This window comes from Hyperolius riggenbachi, chromosome 1, assembly GCF_040937935.1.
Source record: "Hyperolius riggenbachi isolate aHypRig1 chromosome 1, aHypRig1.pri, whole genome shotgun sequence".
Lineage (NCBI taxonomy): Eukaryota > Metazoa > Chordata > Amphibia > Anura > Hyperoliidae > Hyperolius > Hyperolius riggenbachi.
The window spans coordinates 686,633,610-686,648,419 of record NC_090646.1 but is presented as its reverse complement, the minus strand read 5'-3'; positions in this window follow the sequence as shown (position 1 = coordinate 686,648,419).

Sequence of the window (14,810 nt, the reverse complement as noted above, 5' to 3'; positions counted from 1 at the left end):
AGTGTGTTGTTAATTCATAACGGTGGCAGTGTGTCGTTAATTCATAACGGTGGCAGTGTGTTATTATGTCATAACGCTGGCAGTGTGTTATGTCATAATGCTGGCAGTGTGTTGTTATGTCATAACGCTGGCAGTGTGTTGTTAATTCATAACGGTGGCAGTGTGTCGTTAATTCATAACGGTGGCAGTGTGTTATTATGTCATAACGCTGGCAGTATGTTGTTATGTCATAACGCTGGCAGTGTGTTAAGTCTGTGGACTCTGTTTAAGCCATTTTATGGGAATAAAGAACTGTTGATTTTAAAATCTACCATCTTTTGTTTTTTCTGTAACCATTTTCCTCGCTTATTGGGACGTATAAGACGGAGACATTGCTGCCAGTATCTGTTTGGAGAAGATCGATTGCATGCTGCTTAAAGTGAACTGTAGAATAGTAAAAGCCACTGGAGTCACAAGTGTCATGCAAAATACTCCATACGATCCGCACCATCAAAAAATTGTATCTTTATTTATAGCTCATAAAAACAATTAAAATCCATCTGTGGGTTTGTGCAAAAATGATGACGCACAGGCGTTTCGGGCCATCGTAGGTCCTTTCTCAAATCATGACCAGCCCACAATGTTCTCTAGTCCATACAACAGTTCATTTGAAGCTTCAAAGAGGACCACATAGAAGACTGCAGGATTAACATACATGCATATTCATGATCCCAGACATCCAATAGAAAACCACAGAGTAGTGCATTCAAATAGACATCCAAAATTACTTCTCATATATTGCATATGATCTCCTAATACTATCATACATTTTATCTACAACATGGATACTCACCAACTGCCTCACATGTATAAAATACATGTGGAAAAAGCAAGATACACTCAGGGATCACAGTATCCAATTGTAATATAGCCTACAGCGTCCGCCATAGGACTATGTCCAATCACTGCGAGGACATCCAGTAGACCCATACTCCACATTAGCCAATCATGTGTGCAGCGGCGGAACGGAAGCGTCGCTATATACAAAAACTTCCGCATCTAAATGCGGAAATGGCTATAAGGAGCGCCACCCAATCACGGGGGACATACCAAGTCTCCCAGCCAATGAAAAAACGCGGCGATCACGTCCGCCTAAGGAAGTGCAGCAAATCGCCGACCAATGCGGGGGCAGTAAATATGGCCAATAGCAACGGCACCTACGCTGTCCGCCCAAGGAAAAGGACTACACAGCCATCCAATGGCTGAGCTGCCGACAATGTCTCCATCCACCTATCAAAACCTAACCCGCACCGTCCGCCTCTGAAAGCGAAACAAACACATAAAGGGGCAATCTAATAGAACGCCCCTATTCAAATTAGCCATGTGGAGAGCAGGGAATACATGAACTTCCCCACAGCATCAGACAGTATATATTCGATCAAAAGTATTAAATGGATAATCATAAGCCGGATAAGCGAGGTGAGGGCATATATAAATTATAACACCAATAAGGAAAAACAACAATTATATGAAAGAGTATAAACACCTCACCAACTTCACCGGCGCATGATGGCCACTAATGGAAAGGAACAAACAATGCATAAAAGCCTTAAATCACAGCAGTAAGGTCGTAGTCTCTATTAAGGCCCTTGGGTTCACAAGTCTCCAACTTATTTATCCAATAAAATTCCCTCAAAGCTAGCAATTTTTGTCTATCTCCCCCCCCCCCCCCCCCCCCCCCTACGCAATTGAGGTATCCCTTCAATCACCTGAACCCTTAGTTGTGCTAGAGAATGATTTTTGTTACAAAAATGTTCAGATACAGTTAAATCCCTATTTTTGTTCCTAATGTTGGAATTGTGTGAGGCAATACGGTCCTTGAGGGGTTGAGTTGTCTTCCCCACATACCCCAAGCCGCAAGGACATTTTAACAGATAAATCACATATCTGGATTCACAATTATAGAATCCTTTAATCTTATATCTAGTCCCTCGGCTTGGGTGGATGAAGACATCCCCCCTGACCATATAGCTACACAAATGGCAATTTAAGCATGGATAATTACCATTCCTTTTGTTAGTCATAACTTCCACCGGGCCCAGATCATTTTTAACCAATTTGTCTCTTAGTGATGGAGCTTTTTTATATGAAAGGAGGGGGTAATCATGAAACTCTTTTACTGTAGGAAGGCCCGGTCTCAAAATCGGCCAGTGTCTATTAATAATATGTGCTATTTTATCCGCAAGTACATTATAGGTCAATACACAAGGTATTCTTTCTAAGATCCCCAATTTAATTGCACCTCGTCTCAAACCCGTATTTCCCCTAGATCTAAATTTGAAATCATCACTCAAACATATTAAAGGATATTTTCTGGCCAAAAATTTATATTTCATTTCCTCCAATCGTTTCTCTCTCATAACGGGATCCCCCACTATTCTTTCAATACGTTTAAACTGACCTTTCGGTATGTTAAATCGGGTGTGTGGTGGGTGAAAAGATTCAAAATGGAGGATAGAATTTCTATCCGTTTCTTTGACGTATAAATCCGTCGTCAAACGTCTCTCATTTTTTATAACCCATGTATCCAAAAAGCTGACTCTCTGTCGGTCAGCATGGACTGTAAGTTGTATCTGGGGACATTTGTCATGCAGCTCCGAAACAAAAATATCTAGGCTCGAACGTGGCCCCCTCCAAATAAAAAAAAATCATCAATATACCATTTCCACGTTATAGCAAACTTACAAAAAAGTTGACTCGAAAAAACAAATGCCTCTTCATATAGTCCCATAAAGAGGTTAGCATAGGAGGGGGCCACGTTCGAGCCCATCGCCGTACCACGGCGCTGCATATAAAATGTAGATTCAAAAAGAAAATAATTGTTTCTCAAAATCAGTTCTAGTAGCCGCATGACAAAATCTTTTTGTCCCACATCAAAATCAGAACATAACATTAAGTAAAATTCTACTGCTTCCAAACCACCTTCATGTGGTATGGCCGTATACAAACTACTCACGTCCATGGTCACCAGCAGAGAGTGCTCTACCACCTCACCAATTCCCGCAATAACATCCAAAAATTGTTGAGTGTCCTTAAGGTAGGAATCCAAATTGATCATCATTGGCCTGAGTATCCCGTCGAGAAAAATTGCAATATTAGAAAACACAGAATCGATGCCTGAAACAATCGGGCGACCAGGGGGGTGTTCTAAACATTTATGAATTTTAGGAAGAATATGTAAAATAGGGATCCTAGGATATTCTTTTATCAAAAACTTTTTGAGATCTCTATCTATCGTACCTTTGAAAACTGCCTCATCTACAATTTTCCATAAATGTTTAGAACACCCCCCTGGTCGCCCGATTGTTTCAGGCATCGATTCTGTGTTTTCTAATATTGCAATTTTTCTCGACAGGATACTCAGGCTGTGACGGTTCCGAGACCACAGAGCCCAGAGACACAGCGTATAGCGGCAGATTAAACAAAACCCGACTGGCGGGGCATTTATTGGTCACACAGTTCACACAAAAAGTTCACAATATTACTATATAATCCACAAAGGAGTGTCCGATTCCCCCTACCAAGCAGTCACAATTCCCAGCTTCGCAGGCAAAGCAACATAAGTCCCAAAGTTCCAGTAACTCCACCAATAGAAGGTGTCCAAGAGGTGCACAACAGATCCCAACAGTCCCAATAGATGCAGTTCTCATCAGTCCCAATATCCAGTAGACATCCGACAAGTCTACAGGACCAGATGCAGGTGAGATACACCAGTCCACAGTCCAGGGCCTCAGGACACTAAGTTCAGCACATCCTATCTGTGTCCTGGCGGCATGGGGAATTCTCCTGGCTCACAATAGATCCTGGGAGCTACTCTCCCTTCCCCAGACACAATCCAACTCCTTTCCATGAGGTACAAACATGAAACCAGCTCTGCTCTCAGGTGCCTAGCTGTCTGCCTCCTGTGGAGAGCCAACCACTCAGCAGCCTAAATAGTGAATGGCCTTAGGCTGATAAGGTGTATCTCTGATGTCTCCAGAGGGTGGGGGAAGGGTGAGTTTTCTATGGGACAACAAATACAGTACTGTACATTAGAGTCTGCAGTACTAATCCAATCATCCATTGTCACACAGACCAATGGTGATCAATTTGGATTCCTACCTTAAGGACACTCAACAATTTTTGGATGTTATTGCGGGTATTGGTGAGGTGGAAGAGCACTCTCTGCTGGTGACCATGGACGTGAGTAGTTTGTATACGGCCATACCACATGAAGGTGGTTTGGAAGCAGTAGAATTTTACTTAATGTTTTGTTCTGATTTTGATGTGGGACAGAAAGATTTTGTCATGCGGCTACTAGAACTGATTTTGAGAAACAATTATTTTCTTTTTGAATCCACATTTTATATGCAGCGCCGTGGTACGGCGATGGGCTCGAACGTGGCCCCCTCCTATGCTAACCTCTTTATGGGACTATATGAAGAGGCATTTGTTTTTTCGAGTCAATTTTTTTGTAAGTTTGCTATAAAGTGGAAACGGTATATTGATGATATTTTTTTGATTTGGAGGGGGCCACGTTCGAGCCTAGATATTTTTGTTTCGGAGCTGCATGACAAATGTCCCCAGATACAACTTACAGTCCATACTGACCGACAGAGAGTCAGCTTTTTGGATACATGGGTTATAAAAAATGAGAGACGTTTGACGACGGATTTATACGTCAAAGAAACGGATAGAAATTCTATCCTCCATTTTGAATCTTTTCACCCACCATACACCCGATTTAACATACCGAAAGGTCAGTTTAAACGTATTGAAAGAATAGTGGGGGATCCCGTTATGAGAGAGAAACGATTGGAGGAAATGAAATATAAATTTTTGGCCAGAAAATATCCTTTAATATGTTTGAGTGATGATTTCAAATTTAGATCTAGGGGAAATACGGGTTTGAGACGAGGTGCAATTAAATTGGGGATCTTAGAAAGAATACCTTGTGTATTGACCTATAATGTACTTGCGGATAAAATAGCACATATTATTAATAGACACTGGCCGATTTTGAGACCGGGCCTTCCTACAGTAAAAGAGTTTCATGATTACCCCCTCCTTTCATATAAAAAAGCTCCATCATTAACAGACAAATTGGTTAAAAATGATCTGGGCCCGGTGGAAGTTATGACTAACAAAAGGAATGGTAATTATCCATGCTTAAATTGCCATTTGTGTAGCTATATGGTCAGGGGGGATGTCTTCATCCACCCAAGCCGAGGGACTAGATATAAGATTAAAGGATTCTATAATTGTGAATCCAGATATGTGATTTATCTGTTAAAATGTCCCTGCGGCTTGGGGTATGTGGGGAAGACAACTTAACCCCTCAAGGACCGTATTGCCTCACACAAATCCAACATTAGGAACAAAAATAGGGATTTAACTGTATCTGAACATTTTTGTAACAAAAATCATTCTCTAGCACAACTAAGGGTTCAGGTGATTGAAGGGATACCTCAATTGCGTAGGGGGGGGGGGGGGGGGGAGATAGACAAAAATTGCTAGCTTTGAGGGAATTTTATTGGATAAATAAGTTGGAGACTTGTGAACCCAAGGGCCTTAATAGAGACTACGACCTTACTGCTGTGATTTAAGGCTTTTATGCATTGTTTGTTCCTTTCCATTAGTGGCCATCATGCGCCGGTGAAGTTGGTGAGGTGTTTATACTCTTTCATATAATTGTTGTTTTTCCTTATTGGTGTTATAATTTATATATGCCCTCACCTCGCTTATCCGGCTTATGATTATCCATTTAATACTTTTGATCGAATATATACTGTCTGATGCTGTGGGGAAGTTCATGTATTCCCTGCTCTCCACATGGCTAATTTGAATAGGGGCGTTCTATTAGATTGCCCCTTTATGTGTTTGTTTCGCTTTCAGAGGCGGACGGTGCGGGTTAGGTTTTGATAGGTGGATGGAGACATTGTCGGCAGCTCAGCCATTGGATGGCTGTGTAGTCCTTTTCCTTGGGCGGACAGCGTAGGTGCCGTTGCTATTGGCCATATTTACTGCCCCCGCATTGGTCGGCGATTTGCTGCACTTCCTTAGGCGGACGTGATCGCCGCGTTTTTTCATTGGCTGGGAGACTTGGTATGTCCCCCGTGATTGGGTGGCGCTCCTTATAGCCATTTCCGCATTTAGATGCGGAAGTTTTTGTATATAGCGACGCTTCCGTTCCGCCGCTGCACACATGATTGGCTAATGTGGAGTATGGGTCTACTGGATGTCCTCGCAGTGATTGGACATAGTCCTATGGCGGACGCTGTAGGCTATATTACAATTGGATACTGTGATCCCTGAGTGTATCTTGCTTTTTCCACATGTATTTTATACATGTGAGGCAGTTGGTGAGTATCCATGTTGTAGATAAAATGTATGATAGTATTAGGAGATCATATGCAATATATGAGAAGTAATTTTGGATGTCTATTTGAATGCACTACTCTGTGGTTTTCTATTGGATGTCTGGGATCATGAATATGCATGTATGTTAATCCTGCAGTCTTCTATGTGGTCCTCTTTGAAGCTTCAAATGAACTGTTGTATGGACTAGAGAACATTGTGGGCTGGTCATGATTTGAGAAAGGACCTACGATGGCCCGAAACGCCTGTGCGTCATCATTTTTGCACAAACCCACAGATGGATTTTAATTGTTTTTATGAGCTATAAATAAAGATACAATTTTTTGATGGTGCGGATCGTATGGAGTATTTTGCTTAAGGTGAACCGAGCACAATTTTTAGTACCAAGGGCATCTCAATAGCACATTTAATATGCATGCCAACAATGTGCCTCATGTATAAAAAATAAAAAACTTAAATTTTACCTCTTCTTTTTACATTGAAAAGTTTAGCAGAGGGTTTAACATACTTCCTCTTACTTCATGCTTCAAAGCGTTTACAGAAGTCACAGATGCTATCTTCACACCTTTCCCTGGATAAATAATGGGCAGCTAGAAGGGGAGGGGGGAACTTGGCAGCTCCTATAGCTATTAGAACCCAGAGATATAAAAGTGGTGCTTGGTTCCCTTCAACCCCCATGGAATGGAACATGCGTAGACCTCATAGCTCGGGTGGTTACAGGCTGGTAAGGGTGTTGGTATCCTGAGTGGTGGCACTTGTGGCCTGATGAAGCAGTGGTGGTGCATCTCTAACAGTGGTATCCTGAGGAATTGTGCACTGAATATTGGAATTGATATATGAACTGTTGTTGAGTGACCAGTTTGGCTGCACTCCTTTGGGACTTCAGTGAGGTATTTACACAGGACCGGTTGCACTGATACTTTTTTTTGTGTTTTTATTCCGGCATTGACCCCGATGGTGGGGAGGTGGTTACGGGATCTGAAAAGCTCTTTGAATTTTCCCGCTGCATTGTTAGAAGGGGGGGAGACAAAGTTATTTATTTAGGGACAGGTCCAGCAGGTGGTCTCATTTCAAACACTTTAGTCCAGCCACATCTCCCTTGATGCGCAGCTTGGACGCAGGACCATAGAGGGGATATTTTTGTGACAATTGGACATGAGTTTGGACATTCAGTCCCCACTATGTCCATTGTGTTGTGGAATCTAGTCTGGCTGATTATTCACGCACAATTCTACCTCATACACACCACAGCCATGGAACTAAACGTATATTTAAGAAATCATTTTGAAAATGTTGGAAATTGTTTGTATGTTCGGCAATATTCTTCACCTGGAAATGCACTGAGTGGTCATCATGTTTAATATTTAAAATCTGTACCGGCAGAAGAGCCAACTGGGAATCTAGACGTTTGTATTTATATTCTGCGGTATCAGTAATTATGGAATGTATTTGTAAATAAACTGTATATATCAGGATACCTCGTCTTCCTTTGTGTGAGTTGTTCTATGTAAGTTCTCATGTCTCGGCCTGGAGAGGCGAGCACACAGATCACGATCATCATATAGGAAATCATTATTTGATCCTCTGCTAAAGTTGTAAGTTTGCCCACTTATAAAGACCCACACACACACTACTTACCCACACACACACTACCCACCCACACACACACTACCCACACACACACACACACACACTACCCACACACACACACACTACCCACACACACACACACACACACTACCCACACACTGACACACACACTACCCACACACACACTACCCACACACACACACTACCCACACACACACTACCCACACACACACACACACACTGTACACACCACACACACACCACACACACACCACACACTGTACACACACACACCACACACTGTACACACACACACCACACACACACACCACACACACACTGTACACACCACACACACACTGTACACACCACACACTGTACACATACACACCACACACATACACACTGTACACACACACACTGTACACACCACACACACACACACACACACACACACACACACACACACACACACACACACACACACACACACACACACACTACCCACACACAGACACACACACACTGACACACACACACTGTACACACCACACACACACACTGTACACACCACACACACAACACACACTGTACACACCACACACACACACACTGTACTCACACCACACACACACTGTACACACACACTGTACACACCACACACACACACTGACACACACACACACTGTACACACCACACACACACACACTGTACACACCACACACACACACCACACACAAAACACACACTGTACACACCACACACACCACACACACCCACACACTGTATACACACACACACACACACAAACACTGTATACACACCACACACACACACACACTGTACACACCACACACACACACACACACACTGTACACACCACACACAACACACACACACACAACACACACACACACACACACACTGTACACACCACACACCACACACACCCACTGTATACACACACACACACACACACACACTGTACACAACACACACCCACACACTGTATACACACACACACACACACACACTGTACACACACACACACCACACACACGTATATGAATGTGACCTATCGATAGAAGTGTAACATGGCATTGCCAGCATACACTAGCAGTTTTGACTAGCAGTTTTGCCCTCAACTGGTCAAGTTTAACGCGTATGTATACAGTTTATACGTCACAGACATGACCTTATAGGGTCCCCCTAATCTGCTAATCAGTATACAGTGCTACCTAGTCCAACATGTTATATCCTTTACAAGGGCTTCATCAGGGGCAAGACAAAGTGTAAGTGCATAGTGGTAAAAGGTATTACTGGAAATGTAACATAACAGCCATATTAAAGGACCACTGATGCAAGAGGGATATGGAGGCTGCCATATTTATTTCCTTTTGAACAATGCACGTTGCCTGGCTGCCCTGCTGATCCTCTGCCTCTAATACATAAAGCCATAGATCCTGAACTAGCATACAAATGAGATGTTACTGACAACAATCTGACAAGATTAGCTGTATGCTTGTTTCAGGTGTGCAACTGAGACACTACTGCAGCTAAAGAAATCAGCAGGACTGCCAGGCAACTGGTATTGTTTAAAAGGAAATAAGCATGGCAGCCCCCAAATACCTATTGCTTCAGTTGTCCATTAAAGACAATGCACAAACAAAAGGCGCTCAAACTTTTGCGTGCATTCCACAGTAATCCCGCTTCTGCGCAGGTGCAGATTTTATGTAACCGGAAACGGGAGCGCTATGAAGGAGGCGCGGGTGGCCAGGACAGCGCACTAGATCGGATTCAGCAACGATTTGTGCTTTCCAAAAGTGCTTGGCTAATGTACGCCTATGTCGGTGATTCCACCAGAGCGGTGGCGGTTTGCTGAAATCACAGTCATTCTCATTCAGGAAATGCAGGGGCCAAAAATCGCATTCTTTGAAATGACTTCAGAAATCACTCTGTTAATAGTAGCAAAATCGGCCTCAACTAACGTTTTTGTGAGTGACTTGCGATGTGTATGGGCCCCAGGCCTTCTGGATGTACAGACCGCAATCTAACCTGGTGTGACCAATGATACTATTTCACGAAAAGGGTTCCAGCTTTTCCCCAAATAAACTTAAAGGACAATTGCAATGAGAGAGATATGGAGGCTGATCTATTTATTTCCTTTTAAGCAATATCAGTTACCTGGCAGCCCTGCTGATCCTCTGCCTCTAATACTATTACCCATAGCCCCCGAACAAGCATGCAGCAGATCAGGTGTTTCTGATATTATTGTCAGATCTGACAAGATTAGCTGCATGTTTGTTTCTGGTGTGATTCAGACACTACTGCAGCCAAATAGATCAGCAGGGCTGCCAGGCAACTGGTATTGTTTAACAGGGAATAAATATGGCTGCCTCTGTTTCCACTCATTACAGTTGACCACACCAGTGAAAAATGTAAGCAGTTAAAATTTGACAGAACCGACAGGTCTTGGACTAGTCTATCTCCTCATGGGGGGATTCTCAGGATTTTCTTTGTTTTAAAAGCATTTACTTAATGGCAATGTAACTGCCAAAATATTAAGATACCAGCCAGCCTCCCAACTCACTTGCACACTATGTTGTCAGTTAAGACGTAGCAACTGCTGTTCAGGAAAACCCTGAGAATCCCCCGTGAGTAAATGGGCTAGTCCATAAGCTGTCGGTTCTGTTGCTTACTTTTTTCTGCTGGGAGTGGTCCTGTAAGGAACTGTTTGAGCTGCAGGTTTTGTAGAGGTGGACCGTTGTAGGTAAAGCTATATTTACACGTAGGAGCCTTATAAATAGAAGGCAAGGTAAGAAGCTAATCCAGGACTTTGTTCCCATTCCCGGGGCTGGCTGGTTGTTACTTATTGACTTTTGTCATCGGCAAATCACCCGACCAACAGCTGAGGGCAATTAGGAGGAGGTGAAAGACTCTTATTGCAGTAACTTTACTCATTTATTGCCAGTGACTCATATAAGCACACTGCCGGCATGTGACTCGGATGGTCTGGCCGAGGAGGCTGAGGTAATGCCTAGTACACACCATACTTATGCTAGGTACACACTATGAGATTTTATAGTCGATTTACTGTCAGATCGATTATTTCCAACATGTCTGATTTGCTTTCCGATCAGTTTCCGAGCATTTTCCGATCTACAGTGGGTTGCAAAAGTATTCAGCCCCCTTGAAGTTTTCCACATTTTGTCACGTTGCTGCCACAAACATGCATCAATTTTATTGGAATTCCACATGAAAGACCAATACAAATTGGTGTACACATGAGAAGTGCAACGCAAATCATCCATGATTCCAAACATTTTTTTACAAATCAATAACTGCAAAGTGGGGTGTGCGTAATTATTCAGCCCCCTGAGTCAATACTTTGTAGAACCACCTTTTGCTGCAATTACAGCTGCCAGTCTTTTAGGGTATGTCTCTACCAGCTTTGCACATCTAGAGACTGAAATCCTTGCCCATTCTTCTTTGCACAAGTCTACCACCATCGAGTCTATCCTTTGCTCCTCCATCATCGTCTGGTATTCTGGGGCAAATGCAAGGGACAAACACAAACTCCAAAGGGTAATCAATGCTGCTGAGAAGATCATCGGGTCACCTCTGCCGCCCCTGGACATCCTGCAGTCATCTAGAATGAGGTCCAGGGCAAACAGGATCATTCAGGACCCCTCCCACCCTGGCAGTCGCTTCTTCGTCCCCCTCCCTCTAGGTCGCCGTTATAGGACCATTCTCACCAAAACCACGAGGCACAAAAACACCTTCTTTCCCCAAGCGGTTGCTCTACTTAATTCTACTTAATCATGCACTCTCCCAACTGATCTCCCTAATCTCTCCCAGCCACCCCCCTGCGGAATACGCGCACAGAAGGAACTTTCTCCAGCTGGCCACGCAGTACCACATGTCACCGTATAGTATGTCCGCTTTGCATAAGATAGTCCTGCCAACCTGATCTATGAACTGCTGCTGTCTGTCAAACTGACGTCTGGGTGTCTCTGTAGCTAAGAATCTGTTCCATGTGTGTTTGCCAATTGCTGTCACTGCCTGTCAACTGCGGTTGTGTCTATGTAGCCATATCTGTACCATGTTGTTGTTGCTTTTTATGCCAAATGTTTTTGATGCTTTCTATGCCAATTGCCGTGTGTCCACAAAAAATTCCGGGTGCGGCTCCGGCCGCACTTGGCGAATAAAGTTGATTCTGATTCTGACAACCGCTCCAGCTCAGTCAGATTAGATGGACAGCGTTTGTGAACAGCAGTTTTCAGATCTTGCCACAGATTCTCGATTGGATTTAGATCTGGACTTTGACTGGGCCATTCTAACACATGGATATGTTTTGTTTTAACCCATTCCATTGTTGCCCTGGCTTTATGTTTAGGGTCATTGTCCTGCTGGAAGGTGAACCTCCGCCCCCAGTCTCAAGTCTTTTGCAGTCTCCAAGAGGTTTTCTTCCAAGATTGCCCTGTATTTGGCTCCATCCATCTTCCCATCAACTCTGACCAGCTTCCCTGTCCCTGCTGAAGAGATGCACCCCCCGAGCATGATGCTGCCACCACCATATTAGACAGTGGGGATGGTGTGTTCAGAGTGATGTGCAGTGTTAGTTTTCTGCCACACATAGCGTTTTGCATTTTGGCCAAAAAGTTCCATTTTGGTCTCATCTGACCAGAGCACCTTCTTCCATATGTTTGCTGTGTCCCCCACATGGCTTGTGGCAATCTGCAAACGGGACTTCTTATGCTTTTCTGTTAACAATGGCTTTCTTCTTTCCACTCTTCCATAAAGGCCAACTTTGTGCAGTGCACGACTAATAGTTGTCCTATGGACAGAGTCTCCCACCTGAGCTGTAGATCTCTGCAGCTCGTCCAGAGTCACCATGGGCCTCTTGACTGCATTTCTGATTAGCGCTCTCCTTGTTCGGCCTGTGAGTTTAGGTGGACGGCCTTGTCTTGGTAGGTTTACAGTTGTGCCATACTCCTTCCATTTCTGAATGGTCGCTTGAACAGTGCTCCTTGGGATGTTCAAGGCTTTGGAAATCTTTTTGTAGCCTAAGCCTGCTTTAAATTTCTCAACAACTTTATCCCTGACCTGTCTGGTGTGTTCTTTGGACTTCATGGTGTTGTTGCTCCCAGTATTCTCTTAGACAACCTCTGAGGCCATCACAGAGCAGCTGTATTTGTACTGTCATTAGATTACACACAGGTGCACTCTATTTAGTCATTAGCACTCATCAGGCAATGTCTATGGGCAACTGACTGCACTCAGACCAAAGGGGGCTGAATAATTACGCACACACCACTTTGCAGTTATTTATTTGTAAAAAATGTTTGGAATCATGTATGATTTTCGTTCCACTTCTCACGTGTACACCGCTTTGTATTGGTCTTTCACGTGGAATTCCAATAAAATTGTTGCTTGTTTGCGGCAGTAATGTGACAAAATGTGGAAAACTTCAAGGGGGCCAAATACTTTTGCAAGCCACTGTATATGCTATTACAGTTAACGGAAATCGATCGGAAAATGCTCGGAAATCGATCGGAAAGCAAATCGGAAATAATCGATCTGACAGTAAATCAACCATAAAATCTCATAGTGCGTATCCAGCATTAGATTTTCTGTTAGATTATTTTCTGTAAAGTACTGGTAGAGACTGGTCATTATCTCTGGTGCATTGTCTTCTGGTTATCTCCTGCTGAGTAGAACAATGCCTAATTGCTCGGCAGATAGATGGTTAGATAGATAATTTCCAACATGTTGGAAATTTTCGATCTGGCAGGTAAATCTAAAGGCTCGTACACATGTTAGATTTTCGCAAACGACCCGTCGTTTGGACGTTTGAACGTCCGGTCATTTGGACGTCAAATCGGGCGTGTGTACGGTCTGTCGTTCAGCTGATAAGCCTGGATTTGAACGATCCGCCAAGCAGAGCGCTCAAGTCCAGTCTTATCAGCTGAACGACAAACCATACACGCGCCCGATTTGACGTCCAAATGACCAGACGTTCAAACGACGGTTCGTTTGCGAAAATCCAACGTGTGTATGTACTTTAACAATTGTATGATGTGTACCTAGCATAACACCAGATACAGCAGTGCTGTTGAGATCATGTGACTCTGATGGTCTGGCCAAGCCTAGAGCCAGCGAGGACACAGGTAACACCAGATCCGGCAGCACTGCTGAGATCATGTGACTCTGATGGTCTGCCCTCTGGCCAAGCCTAGAGCCAGCGAGGACACAGGTAATACCTGATCCGGCAGTGCTGCTGAGATCATGTGACTCTTATGGTCTGCCCTCTGGTAAGCCTACAGCCAGCGAGGACACAGGTAACACCAGATCCGGCAGTGCTGCGGAGATCATGTGACTCTGATGGTCTACCCTCTGGCCAAGCCTAGAGCCAGCGAGGACACAGGTAACACCAGATCCGGCAGCACTGCTGAGATCATGTGACTGATGGTCTGGCCAAGCCTAGAGCCAGCGAGGACACTGGTAATACCAGATCCGGCAGTGCTGCTGAGATCATGTGCTTCTGATGGTCTGCCCTCTGGCCAAGCCTAGAGCCAGTGAGGACACAGGTAACACCAGATCCGGCAGTGCTGCTGAGATCATGTGACTCTGATGGTCTGGCCAAGCCTAGAGCCAGCGAGGACACAGGTAACACCAGATCCGGCAGCACTGCTGAGATCGGAGCACTTGGGTTTTGCCAGTCTATATTCCAGGGAAACAGGCCCTATTCATCAAGACTTGCCTGTGACTGTTCCCTTCTCTACTAATTGTCTTACAAAATTATATTCAGGACTGCCTTTCT